Below are 19,823 nucleotides of genomic sequence, written 5' to 3'. Positions count from 1 at the left end.
CACTGTCTACGCAGATGTTGTCATCTCCGTCAACGCAGTCACGATCATCCACAGCCTTCGAGATGGCAGCCCTGTCACTATTTGGTGAGCAGTGGGAACTAAATTAAATTAAATTAAATTAAATCATTGGCGAAACCTAAGATTAGACTACGTATTATTAGTAAATAGTTGGTTAAATTAATATGGTTCAAAATGCTTTGGAAATAAATGGTGGAATGCAGCATTGAGGCCAGGCTTTAAGCATTAAACTTCTTTATTGACAAACAGATTCAGAATTATTTAAATAAGAGAAATTAAAAGGATAACATCCTAGTATTTTATTTTGCCAAAGCCTCCATGTCAGGTCGTCACCTCCAGGGCATTCAGTCCATCATGTTTTCAGCGTAAATATAAGCAGAATAACGTGTTGATTATAAAATCATTTGTTTGGAAATAGGGATATGCCAAATGATTTCTATATTAGCTTACTGTTCAATTTGATTGATAATTCATTAATAACTGTATACAAAAAGAAACCCGTAGAAATCGAAATTTTAATATAAGTGTAAAAGAGTATAATAGCAATAATTGTTGGAAGTAACTTGTTGCTGACTTATAAAAAGGGTAATTTCGAATTATACTGAAAACAAAGTGATATCAGTTAATGTGATTAACGTGATTAGAGTATATAAGTAATAGCACATAGTATATCATATAACAAATACGATTATTTAATATTATTGCAGCTGTATTGAGTCACATTACAGTATTGATATACTTGTTATATCGAGGCATTGTTAGACTATTGATCCATTGATAACTCAATACTACCGATTAGTGATTGGTATCATTTGGAAATCGAAAAACTTTATTGTTTGATTGATCCATTATCGAAAATTGAAAAAAAAAGGGGAAAAGTTATTTTAACTGAAAAATAGGGAAACTAGTTATTCACATTGTTGCTGTCAATGTCTTTTAGGGATTTCATTTAGAGCGTTTAAGTTTAAACTATTGAATATCACTGATAACCTAGAGAATTGTATAGCTACTGTATTCCAAAGAGGAAAAACCAAATTTTTTTTAAATTATTAACGATGGGCACTGTACACCTAGAAGGGAAGAACCGTTGAGGTCCAAGACGCCTTTGATGCCATATCGAATAAAGTGAGGTCGCTTCAAGTAACACTAGATGAAACGTTAGCCAACGCTTCTACCTCCGCGGTGAACAAAACTGAAACATCTCCGTACCCGATGGACATGACCCTTGCAGACAGCAAGCCCGTCATTTGAGCTTGTCTCAAGTATAGCCCATTACGATGGAGAGAAAGCAGATCTAGTCGCCCCCCTTCTTTGACAACATCGAAGGAATTGGAGAGCTCAGCAATTGGAGTGAAGCTCAAAAACTTCAAGTTTTTAAAACTTAAACTAACAGGCAGTGCTCTACGTTTGCAAAGTCAGACGAAAAATGTAAAAAACTCAACAACTTTAGAAGAAATAAAAGCTGCTTTTATGGAAAGATTCGGCGATAGCCTACCAATCATTACTACTTCGAGCAATTGGCTAGCATACGACAAAACAGAGGAGAAACTATTGAGCAGTTCTCTGACCGAGTAAAAAGGGTCAGTGATAAAACTCTAAGAGTTACAAACAACGCTGAAGCAAACCAAATTCTGAGAGAAGAGGCCGAGTAGAAGAGCCATGGATGCCTTTGTAAGAGGATTAAATGGTGAAATAGGACGGCAGACCAGGATCAAGTTCCCTAAAACATTCAGAGAAGCTGTAACCACGGCGATAGCTCTAAACAACTTAGAGAAAAGACCATCCGAATTTGAGGAGAAGACAAGGCGAGTTTTTGGAACGATCACCGATACTACGTGTTACACTTTGTGGGAAACCAGGCCATAAAGCCAGAGAATGCCAATCCAGGCGAGTAGATATTGTATGTTATACATGTAAGAAGAAAGGTCACAAAGAGAGGGATTGTAGAAGTAAAATGTGAAACAACTACCTATTATTGTGAAAATTGCCGAAAACCTGGACACACAGCAAACAATTGTTGGGGTATGAGAAATACAGCATTAGGAAGAGAGCGCAGCTAGAGGAGGAACCTTCAGGAGCAGGAGGGTATCAGCATGGAGGACGTGGATCAGCTTTCGAACACGTTAAACCACAACGAGGGACCCAGGCACGCCGCTGGGAACCTCAGAAATCATTAAATCTGAACCACACGGGACTCAGACAGGCGAAGTTGAATTTCAAGCTGTTTGCCACTTTGACACAAGAAAATGTGAGTGAATTAATTGTACAAGGGTGCATAGGAGGAGTGAAAACGGTCTCATTGTAATCGATACAGGAGCACAAGTATCACTGATCGATAGGACAATGGCTCAGAACATAGCAGTCTAACTCCAACTGAAATCCAAAACATACGAGGGTATCCCACATGGTTGCCTGTTATGAACGTTTACGGCACGTGTAACAGAGAACCCTTGCCAAACCTGGAGTTTACTTTGATTTAAAAAATGTGGTCCTTGCGTTAGCAACAGATCTCACCTGAAGATTTATATTGCTATCCTAGGTACGATGTTTTGTAAAACGAAGAAAAAAAATGGCTGTGATATGACCTTGAGAATATAAAGGTTCTTCTGAGTATTGGAAACAAGATAGCATGCAGTTTCCATTGGAAAAGAGAATCCCTCCTGTCCTGTTGTAACCTTCGAAGCAGGAGAAGTGGCATCTTGGTCAATTGTTTCAATGTTTCCCACCGCGAAACAAGTTCAACAGAACCTTAAATACACCACACCAAAAACAATCCTGAAGGGAAGAAAAATACCTGTGACATTTTTAAGCGTATAATAGTCGCACAAACATCAAACGTGCCTAGCCCGTTCAAGAAGGTTGCTTATTCAAAGGATAACAAATTGTAAGCAAAAACAAAAAAGGAATCAAATGGAACCAAATGGAAGGAAAGTAAACAGTAATATAACCTCGCTAATTAACAGAAAACCCAGCGTTTAGTAAAAGTTCCCCCATGGCGATTCAATGTCGCTAGAATGCCACTTATCAAAAAGTGAAATTAAAGGAATGTTGTTGGGACCAAAATCATAAAGATATCACCGTCTGAAAAATTTATAGTGATTTTACAAGGGAATACGCTGCTCTGTCAAAATAGAAAGCCGACAACAGTGAAATGCATAAATAAAGGAGCATGGCAAACGAGGTAAATCTAACACAAAATAGGACAGGAGGAATTATCAATGGGAAAAACTTGAAGGAAAAAATTTTAAAGCACCTCCCAACCTGAAGACCAAAATAAATTAAAAAAAATTTGTTCTCCAACAACGCTACAAGCGGTCTATTTAAGCTAGCTTAGGTGGAATAGAAAGAATTTGGGGGTGTGACTTCTTTGGTTCTCAAAAATGGGGTGGGGGGGGGGGGGGGTGGGGGGGGGGGGGGGTGGGGGGGGGGGGGGGTGGGGGGGGGGGGGGGTGGGGGGGGGGGGGGGTGGGGGGGGGGGGGGGCCATGCAAAATGCAGGAATGATGTATCTTCTTGCAGCGCGTTATGCATTCGTCCAGTCAAAACAAGTAACTGCTGGCTCCAACATATAGTAGAATTAATTATTTTAATTCAGTCTCGATGTTATTGCATACGCATCTAGATACTTTGTCATGGATCAGTTTTGTAATATCTATTATATTAAACATTTTCAGAAATATCTCATTTTGAATGATTAGAATACTGTATAGTTAATATAAATATAACGTACCAAGTCAATGAATGTTATATAAATTGAGCAACGTTAAAAGTTTTCTCTTAATTGTTCAATGCACTTGGTATAATATTAAAAATACTAAATATTCTTTGGGGAAAACAATATTTACAAAGAAAATTATTCATGACATATACACAGTTCAAAAAATCTTAAAGAATGCTACACAAACCTACAGGCGGTATATGTATCACTGTACTGCACTGATTACTGTAATTCTTTTTAAGAGTACAATACAAATAATTGCTGTCTCAGTAATGAAGCTCGTCACTCAGGTGGCTTTCATTATTTCTCTTCCATCCATATTCTTTCCGTTTATCCGTCAGACAGTTTTCCTTATGATATTCATAATTTAGTGGAGTAATATTTACTTTGCACTTTCAATGAAATATAAGTTCTAAGTATACAAGTTTAATGGTTTCTTTATATCTGAGTTGGACACATTCTCCTCAAATGATTTCAGATAAGGTACAGGGTCTTATGGAATTTGTTAACACCTTGTAGGTTTTTAGGATCTGCCATAATTTAAACACTTTCCTTTTATGTATTTTATACGAAAAGGAGTTACTGTAATGGATCAATGATAGAAATATGAAGCTATAACGTTTTTATGTCAATTGTACATACTACCAACCATCCCCATTGAATAACTTTTGTAGATTCATTTCATTTACTCTTTAAATAAACGAACCAATTTTAAATTCCTCCCCTAGCTATTTTTTACAATAAAAGGTTCATGATTATTACTGCAGCATGAAAAGTTAATATAAACAGCATTGCCGCAACTCGATCCAGTTCTATTGACTAAAAATAGAATATTGAAAATAATAAAAAGAAACAGTACTATTTTTTATTACTATTCAATTGCTTTTATTTAAAAAAACTCCATTTCCAAACAAGATGGTTTGTATTCGATATTGAATAATGTAACCGAGTAAAAAGATTGGATTAAACAATTTCTCGAAAAACAATAAATTTTTTTTTTAGAATTCCTAACCATACTTTTACTTTTTACTAATTTAATAATTATAATACAACTGCTAAATTTATATATTAATACAAATCTTAGTGCAGTTGTGTTTTCAAGAATACTATGTTCTTTTTCGCCAAATATAGACACAATAAATACTATACCGGTTTAATTGCTATTTGAATTAAACTACAAGTGCATACAAATAAATTTTAAAGAATCACTGGATAAAATGCCAGTAATATAATATAATATAATTACTGCCATCAAACAGTATATGATGATTCCATTTTTGTCTGGGTTAAGGATGTGTAATGTTATACAGTGCAATGAGCAAATGCCCTTGGGACTTTGATCCTCTTTACAATACATAAATGTATTCCATACCCCCGCTGCTTTATATCGTACTCACTGATATTATATAGGCAAAGCGTAAGTAAAAAGTATTATTAGCAGATACACAATTAATGTTACTGAAATAACTTATAAGGCAATAATATAACTATTAAGAATGTGTGTGATGGTTACTAAATACTTGTAATAATATTACTTTTGTACATCTCAAGAATATCTAGTACATTATTATATTTTAATATCAACTTAAAATTTGTGCAAAACAACAAGTACTAGCCAGATTTTTACTATATAAATTTTTATTATTATGTGTTAGTTTCATGTATAATGCATTTATGTACGTATAACATACATCTTACCAGACACTGTTCATTGAAGGTCAATTTTATAAAGCCAATAGGGAACACCAAGACAGCGTTTACTTAGAGAAACTTATGCCATACTATTGGAATGCGCTTGATTGGCTTCAAAAATAGTAGATTTACATCATAATCAAGTGAAATTTAATAATAGAAGAAACCGCTATAATAATAGTCAGTAATGAGTAAAATTTCGTGGTATTTATTTTGAAACAGTCCTTCCACTTAAACAAGTTTTCCTAACTTGATCATAAATTTCGATATAATCTTCTGTAATTTGAGAAAGAACATTATTATTTGAAACATTCTAAATGATTGATTTCATCTTATATTATTTTAGTACTTCATCTGAGTAGCACTTAGCCTTGCAATAGAATACACTGAAATATCAGAAACTACATAAACAGTAATAATAAGTTTTTTTCTGATATTCGTTTGAAGTTAAAAATTAAAGACATTTAATAAAGGTGACACAAAATATGTGATTCTATAACCTCAGTTTAGTTTGGTGTAAATCAACAATTATTTACTATTTTCGTGCTTCCCGTGTGTAGTTGCTGTTACAACCGGTGGCTATAAATTTAAAACTCTAATCAGAGTTTGTGTTTTGGGAGTTTGGTAAAAGTATTTTTGGTATAAAAATTAAAGTTTTCTCCCTTTCTGACTTAAGCAAAGGCAAATTGTTTAATCAAAGAAGACTACTTTAGAGCTACTAGTTTTTGCGATATGGAACTTTATTTTTTGTAGTAAAATTATTGGCCACCGCGCATTAATTGAAAGTGTTTCATTTTACCTATAAAGCGTTTAAGTTCATATATAATAATACTATGTATGTTTTATTAACTGAAGGGAAAATGATTAAACTTCATGATATATTATAATATGTTTGAAACTAAAACTAGACAACGGAACATTTAATTTTAACTAACATTTTAAATTCATAGAATTAATAGTATATATTCATAAATACATAATTTTGGTGAATCTTAAGTGCCATGATATGAATTAGCTTTCTATGTTTTTTACATGACTGAGGCGGACACTCACTGTTACTATTACAGCTGTCTTAAGTAATGTGTCTTTGTATAACAAATTATATTATATTTTTATCATAGTTACAGTTTCTCTTCCCTTACAAAAGCTCTTCCCTTAGAGATACAACAAAGATACAACAAATTTAGTTTACCTTTTAGGTATTATAATATTTTTCGTTCTATATTGCATCGAAACAGCTATTAAACAAGATTTTTCACTTAGGTGTCACTTTAGTTCGAACATAAACACATATTTCGTATGTAAAACACTAGGATGGAGATGTGTTTTTTTTAACAGAAGGTCCATACCATGTTAGATTGAATAGAGTTTATCGTTTGCTGTTTATGTAAATATATAAATATGTTTATATATATATATTTAATCATATTTATATATATTTCATTCTATTGATATAAATAATTTTAAAATTATTGTATGGAAATATCACTTTTGTATACTTTAGGTAAATGCATTATCCAGCCTCATTCGATAATAATTTATAGACGGTGGCGTAAAATGTATGTATGTAAATTCATGTATATTGATAATAATAGCTTAAGACTTTATACGATTTTTCTATATCATATAAGGTTATAAATAATAAATGATATGGAAATAGCACCAATATCGTTAAATATTATAAATGTTACATTTTTGAGGCAGTCGGGAATATTATAATAGTCCTTGAACAAAATTATCTAGTCAGTGTTATGCTGAATATACTGCGGGGATGGTGATCGATGCTAGTTATTCATTGGGATAATTTTATTTTACTTATAAAACAGATTATTTTAACCATTAAAATTAGTTTTCAAAGCCAGGAGAGGTTTGCAGGCATTTAAAATAGTATAAATTTATAGTATGAAAAATCTTGTAATCAGACTCTAAGTTAATTTTGGAAGAAAAGGGAATGATTGTTCCACAGTGTGTTAATAAAAGTTAACTAGAAAGAATAACTTATTCTTTTAATAAAATATTTTAACTGTAAATAAAAGTCTTTTTAAGCTATTTCTGTTATAATTCATTAAAATATGTTACTTCTTGATAACATGAAGACCGGGTACAAACCATATCTAAAATAAAAATATATTATTGCACCATAAATATTAATCGTATATACATTTCGAGATAATGAGCCACACACAGAATCTACCTTTTTTCGGATTATGAAATATGAAGTTTCTTGAATTTCATACGGTAACACAATGGCAATTTGACATTTAGTGAGTAAAATATATACGTACTGAAAATTATATACATTTTACGTATATTTCATGCTAAAATGTAGTATATTTTTTGAAAGTGATCTTCAAAAGGCAATTGTAGTAATACTTCAACTTTATGTTCACGTTTTTTACTAACTACTGTTATTTAAATGACAGTTTTTTATTGAACATATTACGAGTATTTGAAATAAGTTTACGATATTCGCATGTCTACGAAGCTGGTTATTCGTACAAAAATGAACTGTTTGTGGGTTGCTTCTCAGGGTTTCAAAAGCTAACAATTTTGTTTTAATTTATTAATCATTCTTTCCATTTTAATCAATTCAAAACTTACAAACATTATATTTTTATTATGAATTTCCTCAATCGTGAACATTTGCATAATATTTAACGTTTCATAAGTATTGAATATAAGTGATCTATAGTAATAATTGTGTACCAAAAAAATAAACGTTAAAAATTAAGAAAATAAAGTATGACAATTTTATTATTTTTCACTTTTAATTGTTAAAATATAATACATTTACATTCACATGACATCAAACGGTTCACAATAAATTAGACAGTAAAAGGCCTACGAAGTGTGGTAGTCTATGGGCTATGTTGAACTGTTTAATGAAATGATGTTATGATGAATGGTGTAATGATGTTATTATTGTTTACATTAAGATATACTCAGACTTTTAACGCTAATGAAAACATTGTTTTAAAAAGTTAAAAGTGTTCACGTTTTCTTTACTGTATCTTATTGTGACGTCGGGGCCCATGTTCCCGCCGTCTGGAAGTACTGGAGGGGGAGGTCAGCAAGGTGAGCGCCCGAGGCGGTGTGTACGTGAGAGGACTCCGGCGCGAGCGGACGTCCGAGCTCCCTGAGGGCCGATCTAGTGTAGGGCTTAGCCTAGTGATGGTCGTGACGCGTGGTGTCCGTGGGTTCGGAAGTGTTGTCGTTTAAATAAAGTTGCTGTAATCTGAGCTGCGTTTGATTCCTGAGTACACCCCAGCTGAGCAGGAGGCGTGACAAATTGGTGGAGGCAGCCGGGTATCCTGAGGTGATCCAGAACCAAAGACGGATTAACGATCCCAGGTTAGTAATATAATATTTAATAGTAATATAATATAATAGTGAATATTTCTTTTTAAAATTCGAATTGTTTTTTTTAGTAAATTGATTAAGTTGAAAAAAAATAAAAATGTAGATTGAAAGAACAAGAGAGTAAGTTAGTTTTTGATCCAAATAATTGTAGTTACCTTTTGAAAGCAAAGTGTAATTTGGAGTAAATAATTTTATTTGTTTTCTCGTAGCTTGTAAGCCGAACATAATTTTGTAGTTGTTGTAAGAGTAGCCTACTTAGCAGCCACAGTGCGTCGAACCAAGGTACCGGTAAGGGAGGCAACCTACCCGTGATGTAAACAAAGCTGTTTCTTTTTATTGGTGAATAGAATAATTTTGAGAAATATTTTGTGTTGTTATAAAGTGGTTTAAAAAAAAAAAAAAAAAAAGAGAGCTTGTCCATGGGTAGGCCAGGTCAAACCCAATTGGTACGACGACTGTCGCGGCATTGATATGTTGTGGTGTTTTGAATAACCCTTGTGTTCAGGGGAATATGTATATTTAAATTGTTGATTTTATTTGGATTGTGATTGTGATTTTGATTTTGTTTTGATTTAAATTTTGTTCTGATTTGGTTTTTATTTAAATCTTAATTCGTGATAGGGTGGAGCAATCGTATGTCGTCCCCAAACATCAAGTTTAGTGTAAAAACAAGAAGTCAGTCAAGGCTGACATCAGTTAGTGAGGTTCCCGAAGACCCAGGACAACTCCAAAGACATCTTGAGGAAGTAAGAACCGTAGCTGAAGTCGATTTAATTCCCCTACCTGGTAGTGGTCCTGACGGTGAAGAGGAAGTAGAAGCTATGGCTGAAGCCAGGGGGCCTGTTATTATTCCAGGAAAGTTCAGGGGCGGAATGGAGGACAACGTGGAGGAGTATCTAGCCCAATTTGGAAGAGTGGCAAAGGCCAATGGCTGGAAACGAGGATAAGATGTTGGTTATTCTCCCCTGTTACCTGGAAGGGGCCGCTCTGAAAATGGTACGAAAACCTAGAGCAATCTTTAGGAGCCAATATCACCTGGGAGCGGGTAAAGAATGGAATGAAGGATACGTTTCAAGCAATCGCTTGGGATGAACAGATGGAGTTCCGACTGCGCATGCGGATGCAAGGGGAGGAGGAGCCCGTAGAATCGTATGTACAAGATGTGTTAAATTTATGTTCAAAAGTGGACCCCGGAATGAACGAGAGAACTAAGATCAAACATGTTTTAAGAGGATTAAGGCCATCTCTATTGGAGAAAGTGATGGTGATGACCAATGACACTCTAGAAAGCCTACTGGCTAACGTAAGGAAGATCCAGACCGCACGTTTCATGGCTGGACAGCGGGTAGACCACCTAATGGGGGAAGTCTCATCAAAGGCGACAACTACAGGGAACGCCAGTCAGCCATCAAAGACGGAAAGAACACAGAAGCTAGAAAGCAAACTAGAAAACTTAACATCTGAATTTGCCAAGTTAAGCATGCGTCTTCTAGAACAGCAGGAGAAGAATCGAGATACACGAGGCCGCATGACTGAGAACAATAAGCAACAGCCAAGGGTTCAGTTCGAAGTTCCGAGGGAAAGAAGAGCACAAGATGGTGAACAGTATGGAAGGTGGAACCGAGGGAGAGCAAGAGGAGCCTACTCCACCTCGAATCGTGGAAGAACTAGTGACGGTCGAGTGATATGCTACCAGTGCAATAGACCCGGTCATTATGCTGTTGCCTGTCGCTCAGGAAATCAGGGAAACGACAGAGGGAACCACTAAATCAGGGAGCGAGTGGTTCCGCTAGAATGAGCTCCCAACAACAGAGGATGAGCGTCTTGTGCCAAGAACATGAGCGCCGAGAATGGTATGACACATGGAGGAGATACAACCGTAATCCACGCCATGAGTATCGCCGTGGAGATTTTACCCACGCTATACCCAAGGAATTCCCTCGTCCCGAGGCCAGTACTGTTAGAACCGTGGGAGTATTGGAAATAAAAGGAAAAATTAAATCAGAGGACAATGCCAATAATATTAGATACTGGGGCCTGTGTGAGTTGTGTTGATGAGAATCTGGTAGCCAACGTGAGAGACAGGATTAAAGCAGTACAAGGAATGAATGTTAAGACAGCCACCGATGAGCCGGTACAGATTTTGGGTAGAATAGAAATTATCTTAGAAATCAGCCACTGTGTGATATTGTTCCCAGTGTTTGTGGCCAAAGGAGTGGGTGACTGTTGTATCCTGGGTAACGATTTCCACCTGAAGTTTGGTACAACAATAGATTTCTCGAGGAGAAGAGCCCAATTTATAATCGCCAACGGAAGAAAAATCTCAGTAGATTTCCTCAGCGCGGAAAAAGACGCCAAGTATTTGCGTCCACCTCCAGACCCCTCGTGGTTGAAGCACATACAGTTTGAAGAAAGACAACAGATACAGGCGAGAGTAATATGTGATGATTCTACTGAACTCCCTCCAAGAAGTCAGAGACTCCTGAAAATTAAGTACGAAGGTTTGTTACCCACTTTAGGAGTTATGGAACCAAAGGAAGGAATATTTAGAGAAAAATCTGTTCTATTGCCCTACGGATTGACTCACGCCGAGCCACCTAACCAAGTATTGGTGATGAATCTGGCAGATGATAAAAGGTGCCTACAAAGAGGCGAAGTGTTAGCGGAGGTATATGAAATCTGTGAACTGCGAGAAGAACCGACCAGCGAAGTCGAGGGAGCAAGACAAGAAAAGAGCGAGCTTGAGGAGGCGAACATAGATATTAATCCGCAATTATCCCCAGAGAAAAGAAAAGCCCTACTTAAGCTGCTGACAGAGTTTAGAGACCGCTTTGCCTGGAAGAAATCTCAAATAGGACGAACAAACGTGTGTGAACTGGCCATTCCGCTCACTGACGATACCCCAGTGCATCAACCTCCCTATAGGGTGTCGCATCGTGAGCGAGAGATTATCAGGGAGCAGGTGGATGAAATGCTAACGAAAGGAGTAATCCGGAAAAGTAATAGCGCTTACGCATCCCCAGTTGTACTCGTAAAGAAGAAGAACGACACATGGAGGTTCTGTGTAGATTACCGTAAATTGAACCTATGTATCCAAGATCTAGCGTATCCCTTACCATTAATTGGAGATATATTGACATACTTGAACGGATGTCAATGGTTCTGCACCCTCGACCTGAACTCTGGTTATTGGCAAATACCAATTAAGGAGGAGGATAAGCACAAAACTGCTTTTATAACGGCAGACGGCCTTTGGGAGTGGGAATGTACCCCCTTTGGACTCAAGACTAGCCCAGCGGTGTTCCAGAGATGTATGGACCAGGTACTAGCAGGGTTGAAATGGGGGAGCTGTCTGGTTTACCTCGATGACGTATTGGTCATGGCACCAGCATATGATGACATGCTGAGCAGATTAAGGCAGGTCTTGGAAAGGCTTAGATCAGCCTCTATGACTCTTAATCCAACCAAATGTTCGTTCGGGTATAGCGAAGTCAAGATCTTAGGACATACGGTAAACGCCCAGGGTATAAGTCCCAACCCTGACAAGATACAAGTAGTAAAAGACTTTGAGGCTCCAAGACGACTAAGAGCTCTGCGATCCTTTATTGGTATGTGTAATTATTACAGATCTTTTGTGCCGAATTTCTCTAAGGTAGTTGGTCCTTTAGTCCATCTTACCAGGAAGGATGTAAGATTCCATTGGGGTCCTGAACAGGAGGCAGCCTTTGTAGATCTGAAGGAGCGCCTAACATCAGCTCCAATTCTGAGACATTTTGACCCAGAGTTGCCCATTGAGTTGCACACTGATGCGAGTGACCAAGGAGTAGGCGCAGCCCTTATGCAAAAGGATGGAGAGACAGTGCTTCCAGTAGCGTATGGTTCGCGAAGGTTATCGGACGCCGAGAAGAAATACACTACAACTGAGAAAGAGTGCATCGCTGTGGTCTGGGCGGCGCAACATTTTAGGCAGTTCTTGTGGGGCCGAAAGTTTACTATAGTGGTGGACCACCACGCGCTATGTTGGTTAGACAAGAACAGAGACCTATCGGGCAGACTGGGCCGTTGGGCTCTCAAACTTATGGAATTTGACTACAAGATTAAACACAAGCAAGGGAGATTGCACGTGGTACCAGACTGTCTATCAAGGAATCACGGAGGGGTAGACGATCCGGAGGATCAGGACAAGACCAATGATATCCCAATGTTAGCAATTAACCTGAAAGATCTCACCAGTCTACAGAGAGAAGATCCCGATTGCAAGAGGATAATAGAAGCAGTTCAAGACCCCGACGGAGCAGCTAGCGCAGATCGACGGTTGGCTAAGAGCTTTATGGTTGAAGACGGGTTACTATATAAGAAGAATGTCGCACATATAGGTCACAAGAAGTTACTAGTGATCCCAAAAAGTATCAGAGATGAGGTGTTATTTGAATGCCATGACAGTCCGTTATCTGGCGGCCATCTGGGGTTCAGTAAAACATTCTTCAAGATAAAAAGCAGATACTACTGGCCAAATATGGTTAAGGAAGTTGAACGATACGTAAAAACGTGCCCGGACTGCCAGAGTCGCAAGACACCCAAACGAGCAGCCGCAGGGCTCTTACAACCTATTCCCGTGGGACAGCCATTAGATACCATAGGAGTGGACTTCTTGGGACCGTTTCCGAGGTCAGCGAAAGGGAATGTGTATATAATAGTAGCAGTAGACTACGCCACAAAGTGGGCAGAGGCCGAGGCAACGAGAACCACGACTGCTGAAACAACAGCGAGGTTCCTAGTAAACAGGATAATCTGTAAGTTCGGATGCCCAAAGAAGATATTGTCAGATAGAGGGACGAATTTCACATCCTCCTTGGTGAAAGAATTGTTAAAAGGATTGGGAATACGACCAGTATTTACAACTGCCTACCACCCCATGTGTAATGGACTGACAGAACATTTTAACGGTACTTTGGCCCAAATGCTGTCGAATTATGTCAGCACTAACCAGAGAGACTGGGATTTGTATGTAAGCCTTACTTGCTTTAGCTATAACACATCTGTACAAGAGACCACTCGACACACCAACACCCTTTTTCCTTATGTATGGTCGAGAAGCACGACTCCCCATAGACGTGTCCCTACGCCAACATGCGTCAGAGGACCCACAAGTCGAGGAAGTGCTGGAGAGAGTTCAGAAGTGCCGTGAAGACGTACAGAAGATAGTCAGCGGTACACAGAAGAAGCAGAAACAGAGGTTTGATAGGACCCATCGACATGTGGAATTTGAACCAGGGGATCAAGTAATGGTGTGGACTCCCATCCGCAAGAAGGGTAGATCGACTAAGCTGCTACACAGATGGTATGGACCATACCAGGTCGAGGCTAAGCTATCGGACGTGAACTACGTGATAATAGTCACCAAAGGAAAGAAGCCTCCGTTCCAGGATACAATTCACGTTAGTCGGCTGAAGCGGTACTACCCTAGGACACTGTGAGAGGGTTATGGTAAACAAAACAAAGTGGACTAAAAGTAGTTGTAAATAATATTTAGTAAAAGGTAGATTAATAATTATTAATGTAGGACCATGTTCAATTTTTGGACTTTCCAATTTATTGTCAATTGTAGTGAGTGGTAGTAAAACCTTAACATTAGTGCACGAAATGAGGAACTCATGACGGTGTGCTTCACGACAATAAATAGCCGGTGAATGAACTATGAACGTGCCGTCAGCAAGATCAAAGTTCGAACGGAAGGGGAGAGTGTGAAGACCTTGCTGAGGACAATTAGTTCGGTTAGTGTCGGTGTCGCGTGGACATAAGTGAACTGAAGACAACCTGAGTCCCATAATCGTGGTTCATTATATATATATATATATACGTTTATTCTCAGAACTGATTTAATAATTTTCAAATAATTGCTATTTATCGTACAGTGTTTAACATTGTATTTCTTGTTTAATTGTGTTACTTGTGTGTGTACCTAAGTCCTGACAGAGACAGGAACGAGGTGAGCGGCTATGGAATACCAGATAGCGGTGATGTATCTAGTTACGTGTAAGTGTATTTTGTTTGCAGTCGCAGTTACCGGGATGCACAGCGACACCCGGGTGCCGATATCTGTAACTACAGGGGTGTACTGGAAAGAGATACCCGAGATGGTGATGTACGAGTCATCAGTTCCTCTAGTGTATCAAAGTGTGTTGCCAGAGGTCGATATGGCTCATTTGTCACTGCCACAGAATAATGGTTTTTGTAACAGAGTATTAAATGATCCCCAATGTATGTTGTTCGCATGGATTCTTCAGGCCGATAAAAGAATAGGACAGCAAGTGAGATGGCTGAACTCGAGCCTCAGTGGGAAATCCGATGTATATGTAAAGTCTAATAGTATGTCTGCTAGAGTCCAGAGGAGTTTAAGTGTGATAGGAGATTTCGCCCATTGGTGCTGTGGAGTAACGACTAAACGACAGTTAAAACCTTTATTCACTAATCAATATTTAATGTCAAAATTTGAAAATAGCTTAAGTGAGCAAGTAACTGAAGCCTTTTCAGAAATAGAGAATGTCAATTTAGGTATGAAGAGTTACAGTGCAGAAGTAGAGAGGACCTTCGCACGTGTCGTGGATGTTGGCGTTAACATAACCAAATTAATCGATCGATTTCAGAAGCAGGAATTCACAAACGAACAGAGAAATGATCACAAGAGTTTTAGTTTGTTACAGGTGAGCGCGCACCATACAGTACGTCAGTTACAATTGTTACAACTTGTTACACGCCTAGAGATATTGAGTCAATGTCGAGAGGGGAAGATCCCGAATTCTATAATAACTGTAGATAAGCTAAGAGAGGATTTAACAAAATTGACAGTTGCATTAAAAGCGGACAGCTATGACCTAGCGATACCAGTGGAGGAAGTGTCTAAATACCTTAAGTTAGAAATAGCTGATTGTGTAATTTCTGGTAACTCAATCTTAATAAATTTGCAGATTCCAATCAAGAAACTTACGTCCCAATGGAGATTGTATACCCCTTTAATAATACCTTTTGCGTGGAATAACCAGACTTGTACCATTAAGCAGGAAACGTCATTTTTGGTTAACAGTGAAGACAGTATGGTAGTGATACAGGGAGCAGCCTTGCAGCACTGTCAGCCGAATATTAATCCACTATGCTATGTCCCTAGATACGCCGGTGATGCTGTGTCCGGATCACGTTGCCCTAGAAAAACATTTATGGTGCGACCATACAAGAGCTGAGCTCACTATGTGTATTTTCATGTGTGTCAGGTGACGTGCCACTTATCACCCAGATAGACGACTTCACCTATGTACTAACCCATATTGTTGAGCATTTAGAGTTTGTGTGCAGATACACTTCGAACACTACAGTTAAGATAACAGAGCGTAAGAGCCTGGGTGCACTACACGTGAGAGTGCCGTGTGATTGTAGCTTAGTCGCTGACTCCCACATTTTGGTTTCAGAAAACTATCCGTGTAGACAGGAAGCGGATAAGTTAGCTGTGGCACACATACTTCCAGCTTCGTGGTAAAAATTAAAAACTTTGAAAATCAAATCTAACTCTAAAATTAATCTTGTTTCCAGCACTTTCGAGACACTAGACGAATGCTTAGACAACGAATGGCCTAGTCAGCTGCCGCACTGGAATTTATCTTTTTCAGAACATAGAAAGTTAGAGAGCCCGACGCTTAAGGTTTTGTCAGTGGAGAGGGACATGTATACATCACTGTCAGCCGTGCTGCACTCCATTTATTTTTGTTTACTAACCATAATTGTTGTGAGAAATCCCCATCTAGTAGGCTTAGGTATAGGAGCATTTGTGAGAGCAGAAAATGAAATATTCTCCCCGAATCAGGAACAATTTATTGTGGATTTATTTTGTGGCATTATAATAATATTGGTTCTGATTGGTTGTCGGTACGAGCGTGTGATGTATCTGCTTTGGGTGGGGGGGGGGTGAGGAGCGATAAACCAATTATAGCCCCCCGGTTTAATAGGGTAAACTGGAAACATAGCGATGACCGCCAAACGTGACGTCAGAGACGATGGCTTGCCAAAGAACTTGCCTATCACGGAGGTCGATGGAAAGGAGCTGAGAATCACTCTTGAATGGTGGGACCAAGTTCGTGATCAGGTATAAAGGATACCAGGTAATCGTTGTAACCATAGGTAAACTTCGAGGTAAACTGTATAACTGTGAACGTTATAGTGTATGATTAATAAAATGTCTAAAATATATTATTTCAGGAGATTATTGTTATCATGAATTCGTAAACATGTAAGTCCAGTGTGTGAATGAAAATGTGGGGAGTGTGAAAGTTTGAATGAAAAAAAAAACCGAGTGGCCACTCAGAGTGAATGTGAGTGAATATGAGTATTAGCTAATATAAGAGTTTATATTTCAAAACTGTTTATTATGATTGACTAGGTGAAATACATGTTCTGTTTTCAGCGGTACGTATACATACGCCAATATCAGCGTGGAATGGTTAGAAGTTGATTTTGACTAATAATAATTAAATTGTAAACTCATAATTATTCTGTAAATACAGGGGACCCTTGAAATAGTTTTAGAATTCCTAGATTTGGTTAAGACTTAATGTTTAAGAGGATTGGTACGTCGCAATGACATAATATTTGTTAGTAAAATATAATTGCCTATTGTATTATAACACTGATGTAAAACAGTTAATAATAATTTATGTTGTTCTTCCAGTTGTCATTAACGTAATTATGAATTAAGCGTTGACAAGTTAGTTTCTAAGATTGTAACACTGTATACGAAACCAAATGTTGTATATGGTTATGCTAACCAATGTTAAGAAATAAGTATTTGCTTTTGTAATTTGTTTGTAAATTGGGGAATAAAAATAATCAAGTATTAGCTTGTCAATGCATACAAAGTAACTTATAAGATGTTCGGGTATAGTCAGCTATTAACATATTCTTGTGTGGTGTTGAGGTAGGTATGTTGAAAGGTAGTTAGATGTGTGTAAAGGATAAAATTTAAGAGATAAAAGCTTTGTTGAAAAACGAAGTCATGTCATGCTAAGTCTTAGAGCACCGGTGGGAAGTCCAGTAGCTCAGAGCCAGGCCGGTGACCCGCGAGGTCAGGTGACCAGAGAGGCCGGACGGCTACTGCTGACCACAGCTACTTTTGTCACGTAGACAATGCCGCTGTGCACAACTTCAGTTACAAAACTTTGTACCACCTCTTGCACTGTAAAATATCTGTATCCTGTAGTACATGGTTACGCTTATAATGTCCTACTATAGTTTGTTTCACTTGTCTATGTTAATGAGTAGGAAGATGTCAAATATCCAGAATAGCCTTGTCGTGGACTTATAATTACAATTATTTAGTTTGGGTCCCTATAATAATATCCACTTTTTAAGGTTATTATCTATAAAAAAAAAGTGTTTTTGCAATCGTAAGTTATAGTATGGGTAGATAATAAGGATTAATGTACTAGTTAGTAATTTGGTAAATAGTTCTAATAATAATATTATCATGTTTGAATTGGAATATCGTCATTGTACTAGATCATAAGAAAGGGCAATATAGAGGATTAATATATTTTGTTTTGTATGACTCGCACAGAACAGCTGAATGGTTCCGGAATGTGTCATGAACTCATTTATTCATATACATTTATAATTTCTCGCTTCAGTAATTATAAATACATGTAAAGTTGATTAATGTATTTTTAATATAAAATGTCGAATATACCTACACGTAAGGATAGATGTATAATATAAGGGAATGGACACCACCGCGGGTATTTAAGAGTAAGTTTCTTTGAACTAATGTTTCTGTCAAATAAATGCGATTACACCAATAGCAAACATTGCTAACTAGAGTAGGTAGATAGGCTCTCGTAGGACAACATGTTTTTGTAGAAGGCAAACCTTTGTGAGGAACGATTCATTGCCTGTTGCTGGAATAACATTAAAATTAATAAAATTTCCCTGGAAATGTATTAGTGAAGCGGTTACCGATGGGAGCGAACGACTGAGGCTCGTGATCGGGCCGTCCCAACGCCAGAGACTTTATGTGTGATCGAGCCGTCCCAACTTCAGAGACTTTATGTGTGATCGAGCCGTCCCAACGCCAGAGACTTTATGTGCCAGTGTAAATGACTGTCCCTGAGAAGTGGCTGCCGCAGTGTCGTTGTTCCCCATGTGTTTCCTCCACATCTAAATACAAATATTGACTGTTGGAGAACTCCGACCGCTAGCCACACTGTTAGCGATACGCGGCGAAACGTGAGGGTAGACGCCATGGTGACTTGTGCACGTGACCCAGCCGCCCAGCTGAACACAACCAAGGGACCAGCTGCCAGGGCCTGGAAGAATGAAGAAGACGAATTCCTAGAGGGTATCCACCCCAACAACCACCCTTAATTTGGCTGGGGGTGTGTGACGTCGGGGCCCATGTTCCCGCCGTCTGGAAGTACTGGAGGGGGAGGTCAGCAAGGTGAGCGCCCGAGGCGGTGTGTACGTGAGAGGACTCCGGCGCGAGCGGACGTCCGAGCTCCCTGAGGGCCGATCTAGTGTAGGGCTTAGCCTAGTGATGGTCGTGACGCGTGGTGTCCGTGGGTTCGGAAGTGTTGTCGTTTAAATAAAGTTGCTGTAATCTGAGCTGCGTTTGATTCCTGAGTACACCCCCTTCGCCCCAGCTGAGCAGGAGGCGTGACATTATTTACGTTGCTCAAAAGAAGTTTATTTACCATTACGTCAGTAATAACGTTACACATTATGGAGAAAATTTGAACTCACGATTAAGGATACGCCATTGTGCTACGTCAATCTACGACGTAGTAATGCAGGCAATTGTGCTGCATTAGTATCTAATAATAATGGTTTCCACTCACAGTACGCTATTTAGATACAGCTTAAACCAAAGAAATACTTGTTATTTAAATATATATCTTGCTCTATTTAGTGTTATAGAACAACTATAAGATTTACTCATTAACTAAATGTTACAACTTCTTATGACAATTTAATTACTATTTGTTTTGCGAAAAAAGTTT

The sequence above is a fragment of the Homalodisca vitripennis genome, chromosome 5 (assembly GCF_021130785.1).
Source record: "Homalodisca vitripennis isolate AUS2020 chromosome 5, UT_GWSS_2.1, whole genome shotgun sequence".
Classification (NCBI taxonomy): domain Eukaryota; kingdom Metazoa; phylum Arthropoda; class Insecta; order Hemiptera; family Cicadellidae; genus Homalodisca; species Homalodisca vitripennis.
Note: the sequence above shows the minus strand (reverse complement) of the source record.